Raw genomic sequence first — 6,000 nt, 5'->3', positions numbered from 1 at the left:
TCTCTCTCTCTCTCTCTCTCTCTCTCTCTCTCTCTCTCTCTCTCTCTCCCTCTCTCTAAAAAAATGTTAAATGTTAAAAATGTTTTCTTGTTTATTTTTTTTGCCAGGAGAAGGTGCCTGATAGGTGGGGACATGAATTACAGGCTGTGTGAGCTACCAGAAACGGCTGCTGGCAACTGAACCCATATCCTCTGGAAAAGCAGCCGGTGCTCTTAACTACTGAGCCATCTCTTCAGCCTCACCATTTTTTTTTAAAGCTAAGTTTTGAGTATTATGCTGGGCATGGTGGCTCATGCATGTAATTTCAACATTTGAGAGGTGATCACAGGTTATGAGTTCAAGGACAGCCTGCCCTATGTGACATTTTTTATTACTCCTCTGTAAACAAACAAACAAACAAAGCAAAACAAAAACAAAACAGGCTCCTGAGATTGCTCTTGCTATGGCCTGACCATTGGAGAGGGTCCTGACTTCTTAGGAATTGGGCTTTATTCTTGCCCTTTACATCCTTCTGGTTGCCATCTCATATTAAACAGGGACAATCAGAGCACAAAGAGTAAGAATAATACATTTTATCATTTGGATGGTAATTCTTTTGTTCTACCTAGATCCCAAGCTTGGTAAACAAGAAGAGTGACCTCAAGGACTGCCCACTGGCCTTTGGTGCTTAGCAGCAGTGAGCTTCTGTGACAGGTGGAAGCATCCGGTCTTGGGTACGTAGGTCACTAACCGTACAAGTGTAGCAGCTCTAAGGTGGTGAGAGAAAGTGGGATTCTGTATCCCTTGGTTCCAGCTGGCATTAAAGCATTCAAGTAAGCATATGTATTGAGATTCCTCCGTCTTTAAAAACATATGCATGTGGTCATGTGCATGCCGTGGTATGCTGGTAGAGGTCAGAGGACAAGTTGCTGGAGTTTGTTTTTATTCTTTTATCATGTGTCTTGGGGGTCCAACTCAGGTCTTTAGGTTGGGTGGCAGTGCTTTTACCCATTGAGCCATATTTCCAGCCTCCCTCAGAATCAATTGCAGTTCTTTTGTAGGCCCAGTAAGTTGGTATTCCCTAAGCTTTAACTCGGGCCCATGTTACAGCTTTTGACTCAGGGTCTGATGCCTTTGGCCATAAGTTTTTCACAGCCCTTTGGAATGCTGCTGGTGAGTAGGATCTGCAGGTTCTCTTTTCTAGCTTCTTACAGGCTTTTGTGCTTCTTCAGCATCAACTCTCCACCTTGTCTTGTCTCTCATTCTGTAGCCTTGCTTCCTGCCCTGGCCACTCTGGAACTCTTCAGCAGCTTCATATTCAACTGATAACAGTTAGCCATCTTTCTTGGCCTGATAGCTTCCGCTTGGATGATGCTCTTGCCCGTTGCTCTTTGCTGCTGCTTTGTGTTATCAGCTCAGCCTGCACTACTAAGTGTAGGTAAGGAAAGACCATTTGAGAAAAGTTGTTTATTGGGCCTAATGTTACGACATCACAAGAAAGCATACGGGAATTTGTCTAATCAACTCAGTAAGTGAGCTCCAGCAACCTGCTTACACAGCCAGAGCCACTGAGGCTTGTGTTTTGGACCATTCATAGCCTTATTACATACCAGTGACAGAAATCTCCTTTTCTGAGCCTCAAGGGACGTGCACTCCCTCTGGGCTATATAGAAGTAGTTTGGGGGTCATCTAAGGTTCACCAGGGCTTGTGATAGCAAAACAACTGGTACAGTTTCAGACAACCCTGGGTACATTCAGGATCAGGGGAAATCAGCTGGGACTATCCTATGGTTTTCTTTTCTTTTTTTTTTTTTCGTTTTTGTTTTTGTTTTTCGAGACAGGGTTTCTCTGTGTAGCTTTGCGCCTGTCCTGGAACTCACTTGGTAGTCCAGGCTGGCCTCGAACTCACAGAGATCCGCCTGGCTCTGCCTCCTGAGTGCTGGGACTAAAGGCATGCGCCACCACCGCCCGGCCCATCCTATGGTTTTCTTAAGGGATCCGTAGAATATTCTAAACGTCTGTTGCTGGCCTAAGAGTAGTCCAGCTGGCTATGTGACTGACAGGGCAGCCAGGGCAGCAAGAGGGAGTCCAACAACTGACAGTTAGAGAGCCACATTCCCCTATCTGCTGTTGTTTTATTTACAGGAAAATTAACATCAAAAGGAGTCCTCACACTATAAACTTAAATAATTTATCCTTAATACTGATAGTGACATTTTTCAGTGATTGACATGTGTCCGGAGCTCCAGTCAGAGGTGGATCCTCCTCCTTGGTCTCAGATATGTTTTGTGTAAGAAAACCTAGTGAAGATCACCAGACTGCATTGGTGAAGATTTCTGGCACAGTTCCATGAATTAGTGATGCAGCAGGTTTTAAAAACAGAATAAAGATGAAAATATCCTCCAGGACATTTTCCTTCAGACCTTTGGTATTCCTAGTTTGGTTCCTTGTGCAGCCACTTGGGAGAACTGAGCGGTATGCAAGCCCAAACTAGTTTTTTGTTTGTTTGTTTGTTTGGTTGGTTGGTTGAGAGTGTTTTCCATGTAATGGAAGGATCGAAGTAAGGGAATCCGCATTACCAGCCACACAGTATCCCCTCAGAGGTACAGCCTATGATCTTGAGTTAGGTCAGCACAGTGCAGAACTCCCAAGTTTGCTGGTCTGAACATTTGACATATTTGGGTGCACTTTTACTTTGCAAAGAACTCATTTCATGTCAGGGAACTGTGCCCCTACCATGAAATTTTAATTCTTCTGAATTATGCAGCCTTCTGCTTTGTAAGCCAGCAAGTCAGTGCTATTGCAAGCAGTGTAAGTCAGTGATTCTCAAACTTCTCCATGCTTCTGAGTCAGCCGCAAAGGTAGTTAAAGCATAGACCACTCCGTCCCCTACAGGGGGAAATGCCAATACTACTGAGCTTAGGATCACATTAAGAGATGCTGTTATCTAAACCAATCTGAACTAAGTGAACCTTAATGTATAACCAAAGCCCCTGGCTGTGATGCTTTGGCTTTGGTCAGAATGCTCTGCCGCATTAACAGAATTTTTTAAAATTACTTATTATTGTGTGTCTCTGTGTGTGCGTGCACGAGAATGCACACGTGTGCACATGAGTGGGTATTCATAATTTGTGTGTTACCACAGGGAGTGTGTGGTGGTCAGAAGACAACTTTGTGGGCTCAGTTCTACCTTTAAAAACTAATTATTTTGGGCTGGAAAGATGGCTCAGCAGTTAAGAGAACTTACTGCTCTTGCAGAGGATCTGAGTTCAGTTCTCAGCATCTTAATGGTGGCTCAAAACCATCTGTAACTCCAGTTCCAGAGAATCTGATGCTCTATTCTGGCATCTGTGGGTACTGGGAATGCAAGTGGTAACAAACATACATTCAAATTTAATGTATGTGGACATTTTGCCTGCAAATATATTTGTACCCCATGTGCATGCCTAGGAAGCCAGAAGAGGACATTGTATTCCCTGGGATTGGAATTACAACAGTTGGTGAGTCACCCTGTGGGTGCTGGGAATAGTACCTGGGTCCTCTGCAAGAGCAGCCAGTGCACATAATCTCCTAGCCATCTCTCTAGCTCTTTTCTACCTTCATGTAGATATGGGACTAGGCTATTTTGCAGGCCTTTAATGGAAATACTTTTAAAAAAATGAAAACTGAGTTTATTTAGAGTTGGACCCAAATTGGGGAGCAAAAATTTCTCAGTATTTCTTAGCCTTGCCAATATCAGTGTTATAACTCATAGAAGAGATTATATATGCACCTGAAGGTTTAGCTGTAGAGAGTAGGAGGAAGGGAGGCAGGGAGACGCAGAATAGAAGCTACTAGAAGCCTGGGAAGTCACCTTTTTCCTTAGGATTTCTCCTCAGGTAAAGGCAGTTCCTTGATTATGATATAGAAATAATTTCAGGACAAGCCAGAGTGAAGCAAAGTTAGTAAACTTATTTATTGTGTAGCTAGAAAGGCATAGGAAAAAGACAATCTATAATCCTGAGACATGTATGGGCTTCTCAGGAGAGAATTGCCCTTATGTGTCTTTCAAATGGCTATCTTTGTTTGTTCTTGTAATTTATAGACCTTTACTCCTTAGCAAATGAGTCCAACTAGCCTTCACAGTGGCATACACAATAAATGTCATTTTGAAACCTTTGAAAGTAGTTATCCCTTTACAACCCCTCACATAGTGCAAAGAATAGACCCAGACACTTGACGGTTATAAGTGTATTTGCATCAGGTGTGCTGGAATCTGAACGAGGAGTCAAATTCTTAAGGATATTACAGTAATTCCCAGCCCTCAAAACCACAGAATGGACCAACACTTCAGGAGTCCTAAGCCTTGTTTTGTTTTACCTTGCAAAATTGATCCTGCCTGTGACCTAGATTTCAGAACTTTGTTGAAGACACCATTAAATATGAGCAGAAGTTTGTTTCTGAAATCTTAACAAAAATCTCCTAGCACAGTAGGTAAAGATTCCCTTATATAGACAAACTGCCTTTAACTGAGAAGTCCAGAAACATCTTTAATGGCTCCTAACCTGCCAGAGGCCAACTGACTTGCATCTGTTTTATTTTCTTACCTTTGTGGGAATGTTCAAAGCCACTGTGTCTCTTATTTTCATTTATCTTTTTATCATTTTAAAACAATTTTTAAATTTATTTTGATCATATTCTTCCCCTGCGCCAAGTTCTTTCAGAGCATTTTCCCTCCCTACCCACCCAACTTTTCAGTTCTTTCTCAGAAAACAAACAAAAACCCAATACAAAAATAACCCCCCAACCAAGAAAGCAAAATAAACAATTCCCCCCCCAAAAAAACCAAACCACCCAATTGTAACCAAATAAAAGCACTCACAAGTGCCCATATGCATGCACAGAAACACACACACACACACACACACACACACACACACACACAAAACAACAACTGTGGAGTCCATGATAAGTTGGTCAACAACTCGTGAACACGACTCCTGTCTTGGAGTGGTTGATATACCCAGTGTCACTCTATTGGAGAAAACTGATTTTCCCTCTCCCAGGAGGCATAAGTGACAGTTCATTTGTTAACCTTTATCCTAGTGGCTAGGTTTTCTTTCATTCATTTTAAAAAAATATATAACAAAATAAAATATAATAAGATAAAACAAAAACTATCACATTGAAGTTAGACAAGACAAACCAACAGAAGGAAAAGAGTCCAAGAGCAGGCACAAGAATCAGAAACCCTCCCATTTGCACACCCAAGAATCCCATAAAAACACTAAACTAGAAGCCCCAATGTATATGCAGAGGACCAGGTGCTGGAAGAGGGAGTCAGCTCCCCTGTAACTGAACTTACAAACAGTTGTAGTCCACCATGTGGGTACTAGGGATTGAATGTAGGCCTCTGGAAGACCAGCAAGTGCTTTTAACCACTGAGTCATGTCGCCAGCCCCTTCTTTGCATTTTCATGCCCCCATAATTTTCCATGGCCTTTTATCCTGCCTCAGACTCAAGTTACCAAACAGGTCTTTCTCCTGGTGCCAAGCAGGAGGATTCTTGTTGTGGATCATTTAACTGACAGGTTTGGCATTTTTTATTGTGGGGGAGGGCTCCATACTAAACGACATCTCTGTGCATGGCTAGGCACATTGCCAGTGGTCCGATCTGAGTGAAATTATCTCAGAGACAAAGACAGAAAGATTTTATTGCATACTGCATAGAAAACTTTTTATTTACTTTTATTTGTATCTCTATGAATGTTAACAAGTATGGTAATGAGGTTCAATGTGATGTTATGTTACATGTATATCAATGTAGGCAGTGAGATTCATCCCAGATACATGTCAGTGAAAACTATTTCAGGATGAGCTTTTTTTTTACTTAAAAATTTTAATGCATTTTGCATACCAAGCACAGATCCCCCTCTCATCCCTCCTCCCACTCCTCTTTAGCCTTCCGCTGCTGCTAGACCCTCTCCCCATCCTCTCCTCCAAAAGGGTCAGGGCTCCCATGGGGAGTCAGCAAAATCAGGAT

The 6,000-nt window shown here is 42.3% G+C and overlaps 1 long non-coding RNA gene across 1 annotated transcript in view; it reads left to right on the top strand.

The window, feature by feature from the left end:
• The first annotated feature begins 336 nt into the window (after positions 1–336).
• LOC131899858 (uncharacterized) overlaps positions 337–6,000 on the top strand; it is a 63,249-nt gene continuing 57,585 nt past the window's right edge. The window contains exon 1 of the long non-coding RNA XR_009376135.1: positions 337–713. This is a non-coding gene — a long non-coding RNA (uncharacterized LOC131899858). The remainder of the gene's footprint in view (positions 714–6,000) is intronic.

Source organism: Peromyscus eremicus, chromosome X, assembly GCF_949786415.1.
Source record: "Peromyscus eremicus chromosome X, PerEre_H2_v1, whole genome shotgun sequence".
Taxonomy (NCBI): Eukaryota; Metazoa; Chordata; class Mammalia; order Rodentia; family Cricetidae; genus Peromyscus; species Peromyscus eremicus.
Note: the sequence above shows the minus strand (reverse complement) of the source record. Positions and strands in the feature narration are given on the sequence as shown.